Source organism: Struthio camelus, chromosome 1 (assembly GCF_040807025.1).
Source record: "Struthio camelus isolate bStrCam1 chromosome 1, bStrCam1.hap1, whole genome shotgun sequence".
Classification (NCBI taxonomy): Eukaryota; Metazoa; Chordata; class Aves; order Struthioniformes; family Struthionidae; genus Struthio; species Struthio camelus.
The window spans coordinates 179046045-179070983 of NC_090942.1; the positions used below are offsets into that span (position 1 = coordinate 179046045).

The 24939-nt window shown below is 38.4% G+C and overlaps 1 protein-coding gene across 7 annotated transcripts in view; it reads left to right on the forward strand.

Moving 5' to 3' along the window:
* DACH1 (dachshund family transcription factor 1) overlaps window positions 1-24939 on the forward strand; it is a 364372-nt gene that overhangs the window by 2367 nt on the left and 337066 nt on the right. The gene's annotated exons all lie outside the window — the stretch shown is intronic.

Below are 24939 nucleotides of genomic sequence, written 5' to 3' on the forward strand. Positions count from 1 at the left end.
CAGCCCTGGGAAAAAGCTGTCCGAGGGGTGTTCAGGAGTGGGCGGGGAGCGGCCCTGGGTGTGCGGGGGGGGGGGGCGGTGGGGAAGGCACCGTGGGTTTCGCGTAAATCGGACGAGGCGTTGAATCGCCTTCCGGGGCACTTCCCCAGCCGAGGGCCCTATCCCGGGGTGCATGGAGGCCACTTCGCCATCAGCTGCTGTCATATATCCGAAGGGGCACGTGCACTTTTTGTATAGGTCTATGAGGCAGTTGCCACATGGCGAGCGCGGAGGGGGAGGAGGGAGGGAGGGAGGCAGGAGGTGGAGGAGGAGGAGGAGGAGGAGGGCGGGAAGACGGAGGAGGAGGTGGTGTCGGCTGATTTTTTTTTCTTTTTTTTTCTCTTTTTTTTTTTTTTTTGCCGTGGGGTAGCGGGGAGAGGTGCCAGGCGGCCGGGCTGGCCCGTTCCCCCGCCGGCAGGGCCGTCCCCGAGGAGCAGGTGTGAGCAGCGCCCTGCCCCGGCCGGCCGCCGGGGAAGCGGCAGCGCTGAATCACGCCGGGGCGCGCAGCCCGCCCACGGTTACGCGCGCGCGGCGGCCGCGCAGCTCCGCAGCCCGGGGACGGGGCGCGCACATGCCCCCTCCCCCGCCCCCACGCGAAAGAGAGCAAGTGAAAGCCCACCCTTGCCGCAGCCGGGGTGGGTAGGTGGGGGGTGGAAGCAGAGAAAGTCCCGCTGCAACCGCAGCCAGCTGCAAAACTGCGGGCCGAAGAGCGGGGGGGGGGGGGGTAACCCCCAATCTGTAGGTTACGGGGCCAAATCTGTCCGATAAGGAAAAGGGATCAAATAACTGCCGTGACTTGGAGATCAGAGCGCTGGGGAGTGTCTCCAGTGCACCGGGGCTCCCCAGTGGTTGGGGTTAGTGTGTGTGTTGGCGGGGGGGGGGGTAGTTTGCAGCGCTGAGGGTGGTGGGAACTTCACCCGGTAGCTAGCGAAGGTTTGCCACTAAGGAGACTTAGCCCAAGTCCCGTCTTCGGATGCTGCTTTCAAATAAACGCAAACAAGCAGATCGGGCTCGTTTCACTTTTCCATTGTCACATTTCGAGGTGCAGCAACAGCCAGCACGTGGAGCATTAGCCCCGTGCGAGACCGCGCTCGTCGCCTCTGGTCGCGCCCGGCTGTGACATTCCCTCCTTCCCCCCGTACCGGTGTAGCCGAGGGTGCTCGGGGCTCACTAGCAGAGAGCCAGGCAAAGCAAAACACTTCTTGTGCACCACCTCCTGCTAGATTGATTAGCGAAGTTCTTGAATATTCAGGGCAGCAGGGACAGAACAGCCTGGAATAACTTCCAAGCACTGACATACTGTAACTACTTGGGTAACTATATTGTTTCATGTCGAATCGACATAAATTTTAATAGATGCTTTTAGACGATTGTTTTCATGCAGCATGTTAAGTTGTAACATCTCTGTAGGAGTCCCAAGATTTGGTCCTTAAAATAAAGCCCGTATAAATCTTGCTTTGCCAATTATATGAATTATGGTTTGAAACGTGAACAATTAAAGAATACAGCGGGGTTTTTTTGAATGGGGGAGGGCGACACCAATTCCTGGACTTGGTAGGGTTGGAAAAGGGTTTGCCAGTCTGGTTATAACATGGGTTGATTATGTCAACAGTGCAGAATCGACCATGTTTCAACTGTTTCTGAGGTCTGCTGTGTTATCTATCATCCAGCATGGTAGAAATTACAGTAGTGGGCTCAGAAGTGGGTAGGATTTGACCCTTAAAGAATATAATTGTAGTAGACTTATTTATACATCCATTAAGCAAATAACTTAATGGAAAGGATTTACAGTAGGTATGCAAAATGTATTATTACAGTATAGACGAATAAAGCAAAGTGGGTCAGTGAGTTTTGGTCAAAATGGATATCATCAGGACATAAAACTGTATTTACTTTCTGAATTTTCCCTCTGATGCATTTCATTCTGATTCTGCTCTCCTTTCAGATTAATTAATTTTGAATTATTTCTAGCATTACAGTAATTATGTAGGATATTTTGATCTACTTGATTTAGTGATTTAACTGACCTTTCCAGACTCTCAGCTACTGTATACCTGATCTGAAAGATGTTTTTTTTTGTTTCATGGGTGGACACTTCCTGTTGAGATTTAAGCTTTAAGAACAAACTCCATCCTAACAGCTAAATTGTTATACTCATCAGATTCAAAAATTTTGAACCAGCATCTTATCACTGTTATATTTGTCTCATAATCAGTTTATGCACTTGAATACACTAATCCCTTTTTGGAAGGCTTCATCAAGGTTAATACATTATTTAATCAAAAAGGCATCCAAATAAAGCCGTTACTTTGTCATTCTTCAAATGGATTGAACTGTTAGTTGCCAGTTGCTGTGAAAATAATTTATAATAACTTATTTCAAGATAGAAAAGTTTTAGATATCTTTCACCGAAATGATACATTTTAACTGTGATATTGCTATTTAAAAAAAAATCAATAAAACAAAAATCAATAAAACACCAAGGGATTTTCTATTGAATGCTTAATGTGGAGGTCTGCAAAGTGAATTGGTTTCTCTGTTTATTTGTGATACTACTAATAATAGCATGATACTAAAGGACCTTTTTCTAAATTAGGCTTCTGTATCAGTTCACTGGAAAAATAGTCTTCCGGTATGGAAGATGACTTTTCTTTTCTGTTGATACTAATCTTTGCTTTTATTTTCCCCATAAAAAGCATTGGTGACCAAACAGAAATCCAGGAAATAGCAAACTGTGCCTTTAGCCTGCATTACGATTAAACGGTCTGACATTAATGGGATGCTAGAAAGCCATATGCCAAACAAACAGGAGGCGTTTAAAGGTGAAACATGAAAAATATTTAAAGCTATTAGATGCCAATCTAGTCAGGTTTCTTGAATGTGTATGTGAAAAGAGTAGTGAACTGTTCAGTGGATGTCACCTGCGTAGGATTAATGACCTGGAAGCTATTGATCCCAGATTGTTTCTGGTCTCTTGTGTTGCGAGTACTTGTCGGGGAATTTTACCATGCTGGTCCCTTCATGGAGTTTTCCCATAGACTTTGGTTGGCTTTGGATCATGCCCATTAGAGAAAAGACTAAAAGCATGCCTTCTTCTGACCTGCCTCCTGTGGCCAGGATATGTTAATCTTTTCTGACATTTGAAGATGATTTTGAAAGAGTTCGCTGACATTCATACTTAAAGCGGGGAATTATTAGCACTGTTTGGAAGCTCTTTAAAAATTTTGGAAAACAACCTAATTGATTTTCAGTATAAAAGAGAAAGATGCCAGACATAAAACAATTCTCTTCAAAGCCTGTCTTCCACTGCAGTTATTCAGTCTCTTTTTGCTAGCTTCTGCTTCTCTCAAATTATATGGACCTAGCATGGGCTTGTTTACTGGATGCTGCACGCTTGCATAGGTTTTTCTGTTCGTATTAATTAAAGGAGTATCTCACCCAGATAGGCTGGTATAGATCACAAATATTTTAAATGAACAGATCAGCAAGTGCAGCTGCAAATAGTTTCAAATATATAGTGTCTGTGGTTTATATTGATGACCTCCCTTCTTGCTGCAGATTATTAAAATATAATCAGCAGAAATATGGTAGGTTTTATAAGCTAAGAAGACTTCTGGGAGGCCAGAGGATAAATGGTAGTTAACTATAAAGAAGGAGCAAAAGGTTTGGAGGTGGCTTAGTGAGACTTATTAAAAAAAAAAAAGCAAACCCTGAAAGACTCCACCCTCAAAATAACAGAACTTTAGCATCCATATCATGGTATTTATTAGTAAATATTATTAATTAGAAGCTGAGATCTTTGGAGCGTAAGTACCACAACAGAGCAGACTATTTATCCCTTTAATCTGATACTTAGTCCCTGGCAGGGGCCCAGCGTCTGATACTTGAGGAAGGGAACACTTCTCCCCGGCGAATGCCGGCAGCCTGTAGAGCAGGGCTGCGCGCTGCGCGTGTGCTGCGGTGAGAGGTGCTCGCAGCGCCCGCCACAGAGACGTTTCTTCCTGGCCGATTCACATGATTTTCCTGAAGTATTCAGTTTGCTTAACTCCACCTTTTATCTTATAGCTACGAATGCTGTTAAAGGCTTATTTATTTTCCTTTTTAACGAATCTTTTACTGGTAACTGATAGATAAAAATACAAAATTTTGTTGCCAGTTTTGTTTCAACTTTTCTTAAGAGAACAGAATACAGGACAGCCCAGTGCAACACACTCATCAGTAAAGAGTTTTATATTTCTACAAACTACTGACATCTCTCTTCAAATGTTAAGTTCAAATTTAGGCCTTCATTCTCTTTTTGGTGCTGCATGCGCAGCTGGAGGGGCTCTCGACCCGGTCTGGGATGCTTCTTTTTACCCTCTTTATGTTTACCGTAGGTGAAAGCCTTAGAGGTGTTACAAATATTTTATTTGTCAGATATTTTAAGATTCCCCCCCCCCCCCCTTTCCCTTTTCAAAAGACGACCGCTGCTTTTCCGCTGTGCCCAAGTGTTTGCCGCAGGTCTGGAGGGGAGCCGTCCCGCGGCGTGCCCCCTATTGGCCGACGGCGCGACTCGCAGGGCCGCCTGGCAGCGCGTCCCTGCTGAGGCGTGGGTATCGTTTTCAGCAATTTATCAGCCCAGTAAAAGAGAATGTACTTAAAGTAATCTTATTTACTACTTGCGTGCCGAATATTTTGTGATCTGGAGTGCATTCTGAATGTTTGCTGGGAACGGTAATTTTGTTTGACTGCCATTTAGTATGTCTTGTGTTTTCTCCTGTTGCTAGATCATTCCAGGTGGCTGTTTTTGCCTGTCGCTGTGATTCATCATCTAAAGTGAATTGCGTATGAAGCAGAGGATTCTCATACACTGTATTGCATTTTAATATTTTCCTTTTGAACTGTGTCGTAGATATATTAAATTATTACTGCAATCTCTGCTGGCCCGGTACAGGTAAATCTCTTTCAGCTTTGCTAGTATTGCCTCTTCGTGGAAGAGCTTTACAAGTTTGGCTGTAAAAAAACATTTCTGGCTGGAGGATAGCAGGCAGAGTAGTCAGAACCTACTGATTTTTATCAAAAATGTATGAGTCCAAAACAACCACAACGCCTGTCTGTTTTTAAGCAACAGGACTGGATTTAGATCGTCTTTGTTCTTTTATAGGTTAAACATGTTTTGTTTTAAAAATAACCTTTTCAGCATCTGCTTTGCATTATGAGTTAATTCCATTCATTGTTTTAAAATAGTTATTAACCTTTTGCAAATTATGTACTGCACATGAACAGTAATTTTTTCAATAATCTTTAAATGTGCATACTGTAACAGCGCCGTAATGTGGACTGACATAATATGAAATGACAGTAAATTTTTAGTTGCCTAAATACGTATTTAAATGATAGAGCTGAAGAGTCATCTGCAAAAAGCTATTATGATCCAGAGAGTTATTTCATATATAGATAATTTTTCCAGTGTGCATTAAGGATGAATTTTTCTTTTTCCATTATCATTTAAATTATTTTCAAAAATCCTGAAATATAAAACAAAATCTTTATATTTGAAATCAAGGTTTGTCTATGACTTGAAGTCATAAAATCCAGGCTGATTCGAGGAGTAACTTTATCCTTAACTCACTATTTTCTGCTTATATATCTGATACAGTGCTCAGTCGGAGGCATCTCATAACAACTGCTGATGTTTCATTTCATAAGCATTGCAGAATATTGAGGAGTCTATTAAATAAGGAAATTTATCATCAACTGTGAATTCTCTGCTGTTGTGTTTTTAAACCTTATATTTTTTTTTTAATGGAAGAAAAAAAAAAAGGGTAGTACGATCTTTTCCAATTTCCTTGCATTTGATGAGAGGAAGGATCAGCTTTTGAACATAAAATTAAGTCCCAGTTTGGAATTTTTACCCTAAGCCATTGATTGTGAAGAGCTGGGAAAGTATGTCGGGGTAGGATAACTCTGAAAATACTGTTTTCTTACATTCTCTCCTGTGAATTTCCATCGGTCTGTGTTAAAGATGGGATGTTGGGCTAGAAGGACCCTGAGTGGCAGTTTAGGATATATTCACCAAAGTTAATGAGACTGCTTGCATGAGTAGTGATTGAGGAAACGGATCACTAAATGTATTTCATTTCACATTGCTTTAAATGATGTTTTGTGATAATTACATTCAGAATCAACTCCTCCTGCAGCAGGTGTATGAATATGTACAATATAGGAATTTGCAGGATTGTATAATAGGATCCTGTAAATCATGCGTATCCAGATAGCTCATTAGCAATAAATAGAAACTTTCTAAAATAGTCCAAAACTGTTTTTTAACGTTCTTAATTATTATGATTTTGACTTAATAGGAGTCCAAAGTTTTTATCTTGCAGCCATGACAATAATCTTGTGAATAATAATATCTATGTAACTTTCTATTCGTTATTCTGTCTAAGGGTTCATTGCAAAACTACTTTACTTTACTGTAAATATTCTCTTTCTGTCCTGTATACTTTGCATCTTCCTCGTGAAGAACAAAATGATTTAAATATGAAAAAAGAAAGATATAATTTTTTTTACAGTCACCGAATGATGAGATTTTATGCCCACTGGAAAGCTGAAAACAGTGGAGCAGGTGCAATTATAATTTCCCAGTGTACCTTACCATACTAACAGGATGGTTTTTTCTATTAAGATAAAAGAATGTTTCAGTCACAAAATCTTATTCATCTTTAGACGTGATAAAATTGTTCTCTAAATTAGCAAAATGGCTAAAATCTGCCAGTGTTCCTTTTTGATCCGAAACAAGCTTGCATTTGAGCTAAGCTTTCCAACTACTTTTGTTGTTCACGTTGTGACTGTGTGTGGTACTACAGATTCTGAAAACAACAATATTAACTACTGAGCGTGTATTTTTGTTGTTTGGTTTGTTCCTTAGAATGGGTGACTAACCGAGGGCCTTGCACAGGTGTGCTTACAGCCTACGTTGTTGCCAACTTAAAATAATAGACACACGTCCTGGAGTTGGAGGGGGCTGGGGAGAAAGGGCGAGGAAGGGACTAAGTAGGACTGCTACAGATGCTTCAGCGTAATTGACAGCCACGTATTTGTAACGTTGCCGCGTTGTGATTGAAGTTCATAACTCCAAATAACATGCACGTTGGAGCGCTTGTTAACGTTACAGCGCTGAGAACGGGTAATAAGGCATTTTACGTTTTGACAAAAAGCTGTTGTTCACAAGACGTTTCTCAGAATATGCCTGTATTTACAAATAGTTGTATGCCAGTAGAATTATTTTTAAAATCATTTACTTTTGGAAAATGCATTGCTTTTTCATCTCACATAAAGGAATTGCAAGGAATCAAAAAGAATGTAGTTGTATAAAGCAAATTATAAAGGGAACAGGTAATATATATTTGATTAGTTTTTGAGCAGATCATTTTTAACCTTCATTTCATGTTGTGCTCATTCTTACTAATGAATTTGGTTTATTTTTTAATATAGGGTTACAGCATGATTTTACTCATGGGGAAAAAAGGAACTTTCAGATTATAGGTACTGCATTTTTAAGGGAATGTGTAAACAACTTACTACCTTTTTAACAGTGATAAGTCTAGTCAGGGTTTATTAATGGTTGGAGCACTCTTTAAAATAGGTTACCGAAGCTGTTGTTTTTGAATTATACTTTTTCAGATGTAGTTAAAATATAAAATTAATATTGTAATTGATTTCTTATCATATTTTAATAGATGCCAGTGTTTTCTCTGCCTAAGAAGTATATAATTTGTTTCTAGTCTCCTGGTCTGCTGTAAAAAACCTTTTTTTTAATGGAAGAAGGTCACTTATAGGACTTAACTGTTTACATTAAAATAAATATACTGGTGGTTTTAAACCAAACACTTAACTTTAAGAATGTGGATAGTCCTGTTGCTTTCAGTAGACTCCATATATCTTTTAAACTAAGCCTTTGTAAAAAAAATTTGCAAATTCTATAAAAAGAATCAATTGACATGTTTGCTAGAAGGCTGTCTTGCGATATACTTTTTGTGTTTGTAGCGACAGTTGTGAAAAAATGCTGTAGATTTAGTGTCTTGTAAATTACACTTGTTGCATAAAATAGCAAAATTAAGATTCGTATTGCATTTTTTAAACTTCTTTTGAATATTACATTCTTTTCTAATAATTAATTTTAGGAAATCAGGGTTGGTCTTGGCAGGAATGAGTTTCTGGATTTGGTATAAACCATGGCTTCATACCCCTGTTGGGACTTCTTGTGTTCATTTCTGTAGAACAGAAGAAGCCTATTTCTTTATAAGGCAATGGACACTTAAAGATGCATGCCTATGGCTGTCACTCTTCACATTTTAGTCCTGACAGTCACTGGTAATTCAGTGGGAAGGAAATGAAACCATTTTGCAATTGTTTTCAGTTTCCTTAGGTTTCTGCTTAAAAGCAAAAAAAAAAAAAAAAGTGTGGGGGAAGGGGCAGGGAGAGGAAAATACCTTAAGCGGTATTAAGTATGTAATAAGGACCTATGCAGATGACAAGTCAGAATATGATCTCTATTTTTTTTTTTTTGTATTAGCTTGTTAGGATAGTTCTTAAAATTTAGATCATACCTAGGGCTTAACACTAATGCCGTGATTATGTTGTAAATTTTTATGTATGTTGTTCTAATTTAAAGCAGGGTAAAAACCAGGAAATGTTAATAAATTAATTCATCTTATGTTATTGGGTATTGTGGATGGTTTATGATTCTGCTTACTCATATGAAAATTAATTTGCTCCTCAAATATCACGTCGAAAACATAATAGCAGAAAATGAAGCTTCTGTAGTTTATAGTAATTTACACTTTCAAATACAGTTGTGTAAAGCACACTTTTGAGAAGCTATGATGAAAATGTATTAGAAGTACTAAGTTAACAGCATATAGCTGTTTCATGAACACATATGCACACTGCTCTTCAGAAAGGAGTCAAACATTTTCTGTGGAGGGCATCAAGGAGGCTGTTAGTAGAGAAGTTTGGGTACAGTCACAGTTGTTGGACTGGCTTGATGCCACCTCTTGTTAGTACAGGTGGGATGCAGCTAAGAATTAATAAACTTCAAACAACAGATTTGGTCTTTCAGAGCTTCTGTAACATCAGCTCGGTAGAATGGAGGAAAGAGTGGACTTTATCTTAGGTGGACGGAGCCTGACTCCACAGTATGCAGATCTCCGATTTACACATGCTGAGAGAGCCATTTGCTTAAATACCCTGAATTTCTTGTCTGCTGCCCTTCCTCTGCAATTTTATTCTGTCATTTAAAGCTCACCACCCAGTGTCTGTGACTGTGAGGAGGTCCCTGCGGAGATCAGTGCGCCTGTGGTCCGTAATGGGGCAGCTCTTCCTCCCCCTGGCCTGTGGCGTGCCTATGGCCATGTGGGGCGCATGCTGCTGTGTGTTTGAAGAGGTCTGCTGGACCATACACCCTTTTGCATGGGTTGGGGGAGTCTGAATAGGGCCAGAAGGAGTGTGGTTCCTCAAGAGGGTGATTTGTATTGCTGTGTTTTGTGGTTGGACTCAACCTGTTATCACTCTGACCTCATTGAAAAGGAGTTCAGAGTAAAGTTCGGTATGTATACTAATACATACGGTGGTACCTAATGGTAAATACAATAATTCCAGGTTATTCCTGGAGTCCCCATGTCATTTAGCTCTCTGGTGCTGAGGCCTTGCTGAGATGGGCCTGCAGAGTATACTTTTCACGTTTTCCGGTGACCGCTTATGTGATGTTGGACAAGTTCCTCTGTGGCACTGTGTCTTGTTTTACCTACACATGAAATTAGAATAATACGATGGTATCATGAGAGATCACAAAATAATAGATATAGTACGTGTATTTGCAAATAATCTAAAGTATGACTACATATGTAAAACATTTTAACACTGAAGGATAAGACGTTGCCAGTTAAAACTGTTGGCATTGTTCTGTGATAAGGTCATCTGTTCTTTTATTTGCTGTGCCAGTTGATGAAAGCAAAATATTTATTTTATAGACATGAAAAATACAGACATTTTCATCAGTGAAAGATTAAATGGAAAACAAAAAGGCCCCTAGGTTTACATTCTGTTTTGTGAAGTCTTGTTTCGCCCACGTAAGTGTTTTTCGTTATGGAAGGCATGCTGTAATCAGGATGGGTATATCTTTTCTGCTCAGCTAATCGTTTCCTTTCACAATTTAAGAATGCATGTAGATTTGAACTTGTAGCCAGGAAAAGTGCTGCCATGCTTCAAATTGCCAAAGGACCTCCAGGGACAGAAACTTGACCTGGTTTTATGAAACCATAGAATTACATTTATACAAGTTACCCCATGGGAAAGCAATGAACAGATCCCAATTCATTTCTAAATACTGGGGCCTTTGGGTCACATCTGAATTCTTCCCTACACCTGTTTTTCTACTAAATTTGTCTGAGGCCATTTTTAGAAACTTACTTTACAGTAGGTATGGATCATGTGCCTAATATTTAACAGTTCAGTGTTCTAATTCTTTAAAATGTCTGATGGTTTCTTGATATAATTAAGCTGAAAAAGTTTTAAAGTTTTATAGAGTTTGTTCAATATGGGCTAAATCCTCAAACTGTGGACTCTCTTCTGGGGTTAGTAACCCAGACTTAGCCTTCCTGCATGTGAAATAAGCACATAGTCCCTGAAAACACCGGCTATGTTCAGTAGAGTTCTGATGGTGAGAGACTGACATTGCAGCTGGGTGATCAGGCTGCTCCCTTGTGATGAGGGACACGGAGGCTCGGGGTTTAAAAATGCTTACCAAATGAAAGAATTTACAAGAAGACACAGACGGCTTCCTTTCCTTCCTCCCCAATGACCTTGGTTAGCTGAAGCACTTGGGATGTGGAAAATCTGGGTTCGGATTTCTTCTTTGACTCAATCAAGGCAACAAGTAGGTGTTGGCATGATCTTTCTCTTTGAGTACTTTAGTTGGAGCTGGAAGTCTAAATCCTCTGTGGCGAGCGCTTACCCCGCTCTGTGCAGTGGCTGCTTAGGGTGTCTGAGTGTACCTGCAGTGTAGTTGCAGTTTTGGGTATGCCAGCTGAGTTGAAACACTGGGCCCTAAGGATGGGGAAAGGTGCTTAAGTACATTTGAATATCTGGAACTATATTCTTACACACTTCCATTAAAATTAGAATTAGCTTGCTTTTGGATTTATTTAACAAACTGAGTGCTCTGTTCAGCTTAAGCTTGCTTAAGCAATTACTATCCCACCGAGGCTCTGCAAACCTTCCAGGCTCCACTTCCACCTTCTCGGGGAAACTATTTCCTATTCTAAGGCAATCTTTCCATCCTTGAAAGATATTTTCAGGGCTGAAATTGGCATTAAGTGCCTGCATAAGTCTACCCATTTCTAGGGAATGAGTGACAGATTTAGATACTATTCATCCAGTAACAGATTGCTTTTCTCTTTACATACCACCTTAACACTTTAGATCAACTAAATGTTTCAGCTGATGCTCCCTAGCTTTATACTTTCTCTTTTCCAATGTAGACATGGCAGCATAGGCTTCAGTGTGGGATTACCACTCCCACTTTCACGCAGTCCTGAGTTGAGGTTCACTTTCTTGGCTTCAGCAAGAAGGATTGGAAGGCAAGAAATGGGAATAAGAGTGCAACAGGGTTTCACTTCTGTCACAACAAATAAGAATATATATATTTACTCTGTTTTACACACTGTTGAACTTTCCTGTACTGTCTGTGCTAAGCCATTCATTGCTTTCTCAGTCTGGAATCACGAGGCATCAAATACTTTTAGGACTGTTTTGGCAGCCTTTGCTTCATTTTACTGAGAGAGCAAAGGGCAACTTTTCTACTTAAGAGTTACGTCTTGTAATTATTATGCTTTTATTTCAGATGTATACAAAATATCTTTTTCTAGATCACCTCAGAGAAGTGGTCATATGGAGCCCTGAGCTCTCTTTTTATCTTTTCTAAGTCAGTCTTATGCTTTTACTGATTCGATTTTTGTTGATGTCATCAACAGGTTTGAATACTATATAATGTTATCCTGAGTGGGTAGAGGGGAGATTTTTTTTTTTTTTCAAAGACATAGAGAATGGTTATGTTTTCAAGTGATTTTCAATGGAAGATAGGGGTCCAGCTACACTCTTGGGGTTTGAACTTTTTTAAGTACTTACTTATTTCGCTATTAATTTGTAGTTCTGTTGTTTACAAGTTGGAAAAAAGATGCATTAATTTTACTATATCTAGAATAAGTTTAGATAAGACTAGGCTAAGGCACTTATCAGTAAAACATTTTGGCTGCTTTCTGATCTCATGCTAAATGAGGGAAATCTTTAAGATCAGCTGTGGTGGCAACGAATGCATCACTATGATTAAAATGTTTATCTTAAATTTTTAGCATCTAAACTAGAGAGGAAAAATTCCTTTGCTATCCGCTTAATCAGAAAGCAAACAACCCAAAATGCAGGAACAAATTCAGATCTTCAGATTCTGAAATCCAGCTTTCCCTCTCCCTTTCCTCTCCTTCAATTTATTTTCCTCCCCTGACATAGCTATCCTGATCTTGAAGGAACTGAAGATATAAACTTGCAATGCTTCCTGGAGCCCCCATTTTATTAGGGACTGTGAAAACTTCAAATACAAAGGACCCCTGGCCTGGGAAGTAGCAGCTGCTAATAGGAGTGGCAGCAGTGGGGACAAGAGCCCTGAGGCTGAGAGGCAGGGAACATGCTAAAGAGTAGAGCGGTGGAGCGAAGAGACAAAAGTAAAAAGCTAGTTGACAACATGTTAAAGCAAATTTACCCTGTGTTACTGTTACGTACAGCCTTATAAATTTACATATGCATGATCAAATTTTCAGCCTTTGGATCACAAGTGCTTCCTTTCTCTTTGCTAAGCAAGATGTCGTTTAGATTAGTGCCTGGAAAAAGCAAGCGAGAAGAAATACTCTTTGCTTTGGTGCTTGGTGGGGAACGGAGATTCTTGTGGCAGAGATTCTAGTTGGGAATAAGGTATTTGTATTTTTATTATATACCTGAAAGAGTGGATTACCTTCATGCCCTTTGATCTAGGGCTGGTATACATATGTAGATAAAATATGTTACTATTAGAACATAAGACTGAGTTTTGCTGATTACTCCTCTATTAGACACTGACATCTAAATGCCAGGCATTGATTATGCCTCGGCATAGTCTCAGCAGAGAGCGAGACTAGAACTCAGCAGTTTGTTAGACACCTTTTTCTTTGGAATTTTACTCATATTTGGAAAATATTTCCTATACTTTTGTATATTTCTAAATATACTCTTGAGGAATATAGCTGTCATTCCCAAATTTCTTCATATTTTTCCATATCATTTGTGCAGCAATGATTATTGTCAGTGTGGAATTGAGTTGCACTTAAAAGTCTTAATCCTGCAAGCAACAAGGCAACTTCTTTTTATATAAGGAGTCCTAATGACAGTATAATATCATTTGGGCAATTTATAGGGATAAAATTATGCACATCCTTAAGCACGTCAGGATTGGCACCCACATGGCAAATATAGCAGTTTTCATATGTTACAGTTTCATAGTTACTAGCAGCCAACTGCATGGGTGATCAAAGAATGTAATTTGTACTCAAAATATGAGTTGTATGTTTGTAAAACCTGTCCCTCAACTTGTGGGTGCTTGTATGCATGTGAAATTTAGTTACATGAGTAATCCCATTGATTTAAATGAGAGCATTCATGTGATGAAAACAAGTTAAACATGGGAATGTGTAGAAGATTATGACCTTAGAAAGGAATAATCGTGTTTCAAAGTATCGAAAGGATAGTTATTAAAACTTAAAACCAAGACTTTCTATCTGAACGTAGAAACAGAAACATGCTTAGCTAGTGCACCTGCAAAATAATAATATATTTTAATGACACTGAATAACTCTTCCTCAACTTTCTTATAGTCATCTTTTTGGGGAATGGGGGAAGGGAAAGGAAGGAGGGTGAGAGAGGGACGATGACAGCGAAGCTGTTTGTTTTTCACGAAAGTTGTTTGTGATTTCAGGTACTCATGGGAAATCTCTTGATCAGATTCACATCTGTTCCTGTCAAAGTGGGTGCTAAGATACCGGTCACCCAGCAACCATGTCCAAGAGGGAATTGGGCCGATAATAACTTCAAAAAGGAATGACAGATGCTAGATTAGGATGAAAGACAAAACGCATGAAAAATGAGCTTGTTAGAATAAAAAAAATTGTTCAAGCACCTTCATGCAAATTAAATGAATATTGAACATTTGCATGCAGTAATTTCGACTTTTTCTGTTGATTGAGAAGAAATAAAGATGGTACATATGAAATCATAAATGTATTTTCTTTTTCACCAATTAACATACAAAGCAGTATCTTTCTTCTAAAAATGAGATTAGCCACCTGGGTGCTTGGCTGTATCCCACATATGTCACAACATTTTTGCAATGAGTGTGGTTCTTTTGAAGGAACACCTTATCTAATTCTTTGTAGCAAAACAAACAAGGAAGCAACCTTATATTAATTTTACAATCCTTTAGGTTAGCATAGATCTATTTTTTTTCAGCTATGGTTTTCAGAGCTGAATTATTTCCTGCTGTCCTTGAATTCAATCAGTATAATGTGCATTAATAAAAGATCACATAAGATGAGTTCAGAACAAATGCTAAGGTTTCCTATTGACTGGTCAAACAATACGTTTTTAAAATACAATGTCAGTCAGGGTAACATGAAAAAAAAGTCAAGTTTTCCAGCCTATGTATTAAGATAATTTAAATAATCTAACAATTTTATTGTTGAAAGAGTCACATAACAATCAGAATTTGGAAAAGAATGATAAAATGTTCTGATTGAGAAAGGATTTTGTGTCTTGGTTTAGCAATGTCTAATGTGGTCACGTACAGAAATTGATTTTCTTCAGAAATTAATTAATTTTTCATATCGCCCTAAGCTGCAGTTAAAAAGAGTGCATACTTGTCTGTTTTTTCCAGAAATATTGCCTAATCATATTAATACCATTGCCCCAAGGATGAAAAGATAATTGTACAAATGCATTTGGAAATATGTATCACTGAGTATTTATGATTAAATTATGCAAATGACCCAGCTCTCATCCTTTCCAGACCCAGATTGTCTAATTAGGATTGATATGCTGAATAGATGTTCCAGAATTTGAATACAAGCATGTCCAAAGAGCAGAAAATTGGAAATGACAAGGCTGAAATGCTAAGAAAAGTGTCTTTCCCTTTTATACTTTACTAATGTGGTGTTAGCAGTTGCAGTTTTTCCTTTGGCTATATTGTGTGACTCATGTGTCCTGCAAGAAATAAGTCAGGAAAGAAAATTCAGCTTTCATAAATAGCATTACTTTGTTCTGAACTTATTTTTGTTAAAAAGCCAGCTAGTCATTTCTCTCCTCTCTAAAGGTTTGCATTCTCGATGTTTAAAGAATAACGTATTCCACATAAATTACTTCTTAATTTGGAGCACTGTTGTTTCTACCTTGTCTCCAGCTGCTGGCATTAGGTATTTAACTTGCAAGCATCTCATACGTTCAGATGAGATTTTACACCTAACGTTTTTAGGTTTTTTTTCTTCATTCTTTCGTTTATTTGAATTCAGAACTCCTTAACGTAATCACCTTTTTTTAAGAAGAGAATTGATGTCTCGTTGAGCTTGTTTATGAGGCATTCCGAGTTAGAATAATGGTAATCGGAAAGTTTACAGCATTTAAAGCCTTCTTTTCCCGTGGGTTGTTGGTGCATTTATTGCTCTCAGGAAGCTGGGCGAAGAGTGCGGTGAGGAGCGAGGAGGAGTCCCGAACTGTCAGTCCTTGAGCCATTGTTAGCAGCGGGAGTCGCTCCGTCTGAACTCTGCTGGCTCCTGCTTCCCATCTGCAGGATGATGGATTGCTATGTTTAATACATTTCAGCTTTTGTCTGTCATAGTGTGGATAGACAGCGCTATCAATGATTTCAACACTGATTAGAGCACTGGTTTTTCCCCACCGCTCTTGGCCAGGCACCTCCCAGGAATGTTTGATGTAGTAACGCGTTGGCACCCTCACCATGCAAATGAGCCGCTCCGCTAACTATGGATTGCTCCCGCATTGTTTCAAACATTTATAAAAGACCACCGAGAATTGCCAAATCTGCATAACCCCTTTAGAGCAAAACGGGGACCGCACCGGGCGTGTTCTGAGATTGAAGGTAAATACTTATCCGGAGCAGTCCCGCCGTTTAAGGATGAATGCGTTGTGCTTTTAATAGAATCAGCATGTGCTCTCTTAGCGGCGATGCATTCCTCGGAGCGTGATGTCATCAGCGCTTTGCCCGTCTGCACTTAAGCGCTTCGCTACTGGTGATATGGTAGGAGTGCAAGGGTTGCGCTGAAGCAATAAGATATGACATGACATGTGTCGTACGAGGATTTGCTAAGCCGTGGGTGCTTTGTGATTCACGAGTCCACGGGCTGAATGATTTCCACCACCAGAGAAGTCGCTGTATACCAGCACAACATATGCCCGGGAGTGTCTTTATAATAATGATAAAATGGTGCAGTGGACTTATAAATTGAAAAAAAAAAAAAAAGTCATGTTATAGGCATAATTTTAAAGAAGTGGATAATGCAGATATTGTTTTCACTATTGGCGTATTAACTTTACACACTCAGAATAAATTATTATTAACAATCCTAAATATGAACCTTGGTATTACATTGAAAACAAGTAAATAATTGTGTTGCTGCATATAATATAGCTAGCTTTAGAAGAAGCTTGACCCAGTTTTCTTGATTTGGACCACTGCCCACCATGACAAGCCATGCTGAGGATACCGTCCACTTCGCTTCGAACTGGGGGAGGAAGGGAAGCAAATCAGGAGATGTTAATCATCTTTGATTTAGCTTTGTTAGTGGAGATTTTAATTTGCGGGATTGGAGGAATAAGGATGAGTAACTAATAAAAAAGAGCAATAACAGAAGTGGATAAATTGCCGGTCTGAAATGTGTTTTCTCCACCTCTGCCTCCCTTTGTGTTTGTTTGACCATGGCATTATCTGCTTCTTAAAATTTTCTTAACCTTTGGTTATACCAACATTCAACTCACATTGCTTTGCTTATCGGCAATGGTTTGTAATTTCTCTGTTGTGCTTGCTGGAAATCTCAGCTCCACAGCACAGTTGTGGATGCCATTTTTATTCCTTTTTAAGAGGATCCAGGCCGTGGCAATGCTCACAGGGAGGAGTGTTCATGCTAATTAAAAGCTTGAGTTTACCTTTCAAAAAATGTTGGCAATTTGCCTGGGAGCAAATTCTGTCTTCAGTCACCATTTTTAATCTACTTGGCTGTTTCGAGTTATCTTCATTTTAAGAGTTGCCTGGTTTTGAAAGTTGCCTAGATGCTCAAGTAGTTGCTTTGACATCATTCTTTAGTGCTCACTTGCCATATATGATGATCAGAGGATCTAAGGGCTTTGTGGAAAGGAGTATCAGTAATAAGGAGGGCATAATCTTGACATTTACAGCTGCCGGCTTTTCTCAGTGTAGGCTCCCTTCATTAGCAATGGCTGCACAGCAGTGAAACAAGGAAATGAGGAGTACTTTACTAATTTAAGATAAAATTAAAAAAAGGGGTTCTTAACATATTAAACCCTTCCTGGTTTTTTTTTTTTTCCTCATTAAAAAAAAAAAACAAAACAGAATTTGGCTGGAGTTACTGAAAGGGACTGTTCTTCTGGTGATACCAATAGAGATCAGTAGCTCGTGCATTCATAAAAGCACAGAAAGGAAATACCTGCGTCTTTAAAGTTATTGAAAAGCAGGTATTTAATAAAGTTATTGAAAAGCAAGTACTTAATAAATCCATATGTTAGCAGGTGATATGAATAAACATATCACATAAAGAGGTAAAGGAAGAAGATAAATATAAGTAAGTCTTTATTGTTTATGTTCAATACATATAGAAGTAAGACTGTGATTTTTCACCCTTTTTCTTGACAGCAAAGCTGGTTTAGATGATTTTGCCCCTGTTCTGTTTCCTCCAGACAGTGTATTGACTTTCCTGTACAGCTACGCCTGTATAAATTTGTGTGACCATCTTCTAGACAGAATGATGGAGCTGGTCCACATTAAAAATATATATTTTTTCCCTTTTTCAGTATTATTTTTAACCCTGATGTGTTTTGCTGCTCCAGTTCACCATGTGGGCTCATCAGCAGTTGTGCTGCTATTACTGAACGGGCAACCTAGGCAGAAATGAATGACGGTGGTGGAAGGGGTGGATCCAGGCCTTCATGCTTACCTGTAGTGGTCTTGTGTGCTGTGAAGTTGTCTCGCATCCTAACTCCAGTGTCCTTATCCTTGCCCTGGATATCTATTATTAATCGAAATTTATAATTTATTACACAACAGTTTTAACACCATATGTAAAAAGGAGGAAGCAGTAGTGGGATCAGCATTTATGAAAGGAGAAGTAAAGTCTGTGAAAGAAAAATATGTGAATGCAGTGAAATCCAGCTGTCCTTTCTCTTGGGAATTTGCTTTGCTAAACCTTCACGCTTGGCACACTGGCTGTCAGTGCGTTGCAAAGCAAATGTGGTCGGTCTGTGGGGTACGATTTTTTTGGGTGCTCACCTCAGTCATGTTGTGAATGCATGTGAAGACATGACATGGGTGTGCACGTTCTTTCGTGCCCAGGAAGCCAGAGCTTGGACACAGAGAGGAAGCCACTTGTTGTAGCAAATACTGGATATATTGCAGTAGCAGTACATCCTCCAGTCTGGAGAAAGTGCTGCAAAGTCCAAGAATCCTGAAATGTAGGCAGAGCTGGTGAGGTGTTGCTGAATAAGGTGGACTGAAAGCCCCAAATAATTCTGGCTTTTTCTGAGTGGGCTTTCATCACTCATACTTTTTGCTGTCTTTGGGTTTTTTTCCCCCTTTGGTAATGGCATATTTATTAGTGTAGGAAATATCTCCTATAGCTATATAGGAGCTAATAGTCTCACTTAGACCTTTGGTTTCCTATATGGCATAAAATTACTGTGTTATTGTGAACACCTAGTTCACAGTAGTACTGCAAAACGTTAATGATGATGAAAAATATTTTGCTATCTTTAAGAAAAGCAAGGCATGTTTCATGAGCTATACTGATAGAATGATACTGGTATGTACTCCTTTCATAATACTATTTCTCTATTATTATGTAGAACATAATTATTTAGAACAGCAAAACTGTTATTGCTGCTTTAAATACTGGTTACTTTTTTCAGCAGCTTTTTGGAGACATGATGGAAAATTGTCTGAAGCTACTAAATCCTTGTCTACACAGAACCAGTGGGAAACTTAAAATTTCCCTGGGTAGGCATGGTTTTAGCAAAACTTCACTCTGTTCAGAATGGCTTGACTTCACTGTAAAGTGGGTTCCACTGTGCTAATCCTCTTGGAATGCAGCAATTATCACCTACCATATAGGTGTTAAGTGCTGAATTTCAAAGGGATTATCACTTTCCTCCTTTAGTGGCTAAGCAAGAAGAGAAAAGTTGTTAGTACTTCTAAAGGAGAGAAAAAAAAATCTCTCTTGCTTTCTTACTGTGGTTGCCTTCAATCTGGCAAAAGATGAGCAAACGGGGTTTTGCTACAGCTAGTTACTTTGGGTTTGATCTTTAAGAATTCTAAAGGCATTTATTTCCCCTCTCCCTGAAGGACTGTAAGTGCCCTTTTGTTGAAAGAGGTAGATATAACGGCCATTTAGAATGAAAAACAGAACTTTTGTAAGTGGAGAAACTAATTTAGGAAAACCAAAATTCTTCGTGTCCTTAGAGTACGTTTTCAACAGAGATCTGGAGATTTCGTCAAGTTAAGAATGCAAAAGTAGTACCTTAGATCTTTAATAGTTTGCAGAAGTTGATATTTTTCCTATCTAAAAAGGTAGCTGGTAGTTCTATTGATGCTGCAGAGAGATCATTAAAAATATCCTATGACTATGTTTTTGTGCACATCCTCTTTCCATATATGTTTTTCTGTAACTGACATACTTTTCTCTTGCACTAGCATTATCTGCAACACAGATAATGTTAATAGATACATCCAGAATTTCACATGGTTGTTGGATAAGGTGGGATTAGTGTCCTTGAATCCCATTTTTTATCCAGCCATAAGAAACTCTTCTATGGCTAGTTCTATAGGTGCTTGTTCCTGACATCTTTATTTTCAGCAAAATGCTACGTGAGTACTAAATGGGCAATAAAAGCAGAGAAGAACCTGTCAGCCTAAAAAATAAGCCCTGAATACTATACAGAAACCTTAGGCAATGTTTTTTTTGTTTTTTTCCATATTTGATTTTCAGCTTATATGTTCAGTTTCTGCCTGGAAATGAGCTAGACGATCTTCAATGTCATCTAATAACCAGTGGAAGAGGAGTGGGCTCTCCTACCCACTGCAGAAGGCAGCTATGGTGGCATATCCTTCTTGGCAGGAAATGTGCTGCTTTATGAGGAATGGTTAGAAAGTTTTTTTTTAAAGTAGGGGATCCCCAATTTAGTTTTCTAATGCATCAGCAAAGACTTAAGGCTTTACAAAATCCACAGACAACAGCAGACATGCTTCTATCCTTATCTGCTTTGTCAGATACACTGATTTACATGTCCTCAGCACCTGTGCATAGGCAGTTTTTTTCCAAGTTCCACTTTCTTTTTCTTCATATGAATGTGAAATGTCCTTGCTACCATTATAGGTGCATGCAGCATAGCTTGAACTTCTGTTCTAAAGTGTATTCAGTTTTTCCATCTGCTCTCCTTTTGCAGTTATGAGCATGAAAAAACCAAACCCCAGTTGCACAGGGACAAATGTGTACACTTAAGAGCATACCACTGAGGTACCACTCTTAAGCAAATACAGGAGCCAGAGAGCTGGATACCTAACACATCAGGTATGTATGTCTGGGCCTTAGCTCACTCACGGCCATTTCTTTAGATGAGTGTGAGGGTCGACAGATATGTCTCTAGAGGCTGCTTTTGGTGTGCTGATTTGAACTAAATGGGGAATGGTAGTGAGGGAGAGGGCATTCACACTCAGAGAAAAGTTTAAGATGTTGTAGGAGATGGAGGCTGTTGCTGATTGATGGAGTCTTGAGAGCAAGACAGGGCTGCGTATGGAGAAAGCTTATTTTTTTTTGTGAGGTTATAAAATAGGCAAGAAGGTTTATTAGAGAAGAAAGCAGTGTTTGGAGTTGTATTGACGATGCTGAAAAGGGGTTTTAATGGGGGGGAGGGATGGAGCATATTGGATTGTAAGAGTGGCTCCTAGCCCATTATTTTTATGTGCACTATCACTGTATGGGGATGAAGAGTGATAACGTCTATCAGAAGTATTTGGCCTACTGTTACTAGAATTGGCATGCTTAGAGTCAGAACTCTAAGAATTCAAAGTTCTTAGTGCTGGAAGATGGGTTAAAAATATGCTGATGTTTCTTCATATTTAAATCACAGAAGTTTGTGAATTGCAGAACTAAGTTGTATTACAGTAGTTAGACAGCATTCTCTGAGAACTACTCCAAATCATTTCAAAAAATGATGAAAATTTTCTTCTACTAAATAAAATGTTTTAGCTATTATATATAGTGCTCAAAATACAAGATATTGTACTAGTATATCTTAGTGTTGGTATGATTAGTTCATCTTATGAGAATTTGCAAGACATGCACAATCCCTTTTATGAGAAGAAGGCATAAAAATTTGTATCTTCGTTCTAAAACTAACAATGTTTTCTTGGGAATAGCAATCTTGCTCTTAAAGAACATATTCTACTAAACTTAGGGAGTTGTAAAAATGAGTATTCTTAATTTTTAATGAATTTCTGAAATATTAATTCATTTAGTCCATTTTTGATGGTAGTAATGGTTTGTAGACTTTATGGGGCATTTTGAACTGTAAAGACTTAACTGCTTAACTTTCTATTTCAAAATGGTAATATTATATGCCGCCAAATGTCCACAGTGAAGAGAAAGTACTTTGCGTTGCTGGAAGTGACGTTCATTCAGATTTATGGTGCATGCATAGAACATCAGTATTTATGTACGTAGGGAATTCAACAGTGGGCTCGAAGCCAAGAGTCATCAGAAGACTTAGATATTTGTTTCAGGAAGCCAGGACCACACTGCCATTGTAAGGTATCTGATTACTTGGTTTGTGAATTCTGGCATTTTCCATAATTTGACTGCACCCTGATTTGCATACATTTTATATGGGATTTCATGCTATAGAAATAATTTTACAACTTATAGAGGAAAAAAATGGGACATTTTAAAATAACACCATAACTGCCATTTGTTTTGTTGCCTCTTTTATGTAATGATCCCAATACCAAAGAACTACAGCTCCTCCTTTGTCAGCAGGATTTATGATAATGTCTTGCCGTTTTTGTAAATTATGTAACACACACTGTTCCTCCTTTGTTATATCGTGAAATTTAGTAGGTTGTTTTAATTGTTTGATTGATTTTTTTTTCCTTTGGCATTTGTCTACAGTGAAATCTAGTGTCTGAAATTTACTAGGAGGAGCACTCAAGAAGAATGTCTTTTGTTCGAATTTCTGAAGATGTCAGGAGGTTTAGGAATATTTGTGATAAGTCTTTTGTTTTGTGAAGTCTGGAATTGGGTATGCAATGCTGCTTGAAAAGTGTTGAGCGTTGCTCTATCTTTTAAAATCATCAGCACATTTCCTAACAGGAACAAATGCTAGTCCTTCAGATAGTACTGAATATTCAGCAGCTTTGAGTGGTTCACTTTTATTGTTGTTGAAATAGTAATAACGTTTTAAACACTCTGCTGCGTTGGGCACCTAGAATATAGATTGCTTTGAGTGCTGTTATGCAGTGAACCTGGAGGCAATAGCAAGACACCCATAGACTTAATTGAGATCAGATTTTACCCTACTGCCTGAAACAAATAGTTTCTTTACAGAGATACTAACAGCTATTTGCTAAAGCACTCATACTATTTGTTGCACAGGGATAATCTGGAATGTCAAAGAACTAGCAGGTCAGATATCTGCCTTCCTACATTTTTAGCTAAGGTATTAGAGTTTATTTTTCTTAACTCATCAGGGATAGATAGGAGAGACTCAACCAAAAATGGCTGATCCATTCTGGTTCAATTTAGTAAGGGGCTTGCAAGATAGCTTAATGCAAAAGTTCAGATGTTCTTAGGGTATTTTGTATATTTTTCTTACTTAATTTTTATTGCTTATTTAGGCATAACAAAACTTAACTTTTATTCAAAGGCTGATTCTGGGGTAGTATTTTTGAAAAAATGTGACTGTAACTCTTTAACTACTATGTGTGCACTTAACTGGGATTTCACAGGTGTAACTGAGCAGTCTGGGTCTGAATTTTCCAGTTCTCTTTTTCTAAGAGGTTTAAAACATTATCCAAAGAAGATTTGAACTGTGATGTTTACAAAATAAGAATGAGGTTTCCAAATCTGACATTTTTAGGTAGGAAGAAGTTTCCTTATATTGGCATGAGAAGTTATCTAAATGCCAGATTACAATAGGAGACACACATGCTCACTCAGATAGTGGGAGTGCCACAGTGCACTGAAATTTATTTATTTTTTTGAACAACTATTCCTCAAAAACTTTTAAATGCAAGTTATGTTTTTATGTTAATTTCAAGATATCCTGTATTTAGGCTGACTAAGGCCACTGAGAGGACAACTGGCCACTGAATTTGTTAATTAATAAAAGATCCTAATATATATAGTTTGTAGAAGTAATCTATAATTTTTATTCCCTTACCCTTCCTAAAGTTATGTTTTTTTCTTTGAATACAGGATAATCTCTTTACTCTTTTAACATTTGCTGTGAGTGCGAGCAAGACCTCAGCTTAAAACATGGAGATCTGGGCTTTGTCAAGACTTTCAAGTTGGGCTACAAAAGAATAGCTGTTGCGCTACTATAATGATGTATATTTCATTATAAAAGATGTTTAGGACTTTTTTGTTGTTGTTAATTATACTGCTAGGAAACCCTTTAAACTCTTTCTGTATGTGTATATATACAGGGAGAGTGGGAGAGAGATTTAAGTCAGGAAAGTCATTGTGGTTATCTTTCATCATTGCTGCTGTATTATTATTATTATTTTATCACTAATCTGAGATCATGATTCATGTTTTGCAACAAACATTTATGAGCTGTTGAAGAGTACGTTTTCTTTTCCTCTGTTTCTCCCCAAACTGTTTTGTTGTCCATCTGCTTTTCTGAAAGCGTTGGGCTTTGAAGTAATTCAGAGGATCATGAGGACAGGCATATTCATGAGATTTATCGGATCTCCACATAAATGGAGCCAAAAACATTGTGATGAAAGTATTTTTGTGCTTGACTCTGGCACAGCTAGTGAGCTCAGATGTATGTGGAAACAAGAAGTGGGTGAACTGGGGACTTGGATGATAGAGGTAGAAACAATACAGATGGGGCTTTCGGGTTATGCATTTCTGACATCATGTTCCTGTAATGGAAGATTTATAGTATACCAATATGGACAGATTTTCAATTTTTAAGGTTCAAGTACCTTTTAATGCTTGTGGATGTTGAAGTTTACTTTATTGACCATTCTATATCGAACTAATATTCTCAAGGTCCTGCAAGGTTAAATTTATTTTTGTTTTTGTTATTTTAGATTGTAAAGTGAGTGTCAGAACTGAGTAAGAAGCATATTTATTTCAAATTCCAATTTAAATAATATGTTTTTAACCGTTGTTGAAAATATGTGTTATAAACCTGTGCTGCTATTTAGTGAATACTTCTGCAGTTTCTTGGTTCTTAGAAATCTAGATAGTATTTTGCTTGTTATTTTTAATACGATTTTTCATCATGGCAGATTTTTGCATCTGGACCTGTTCATGA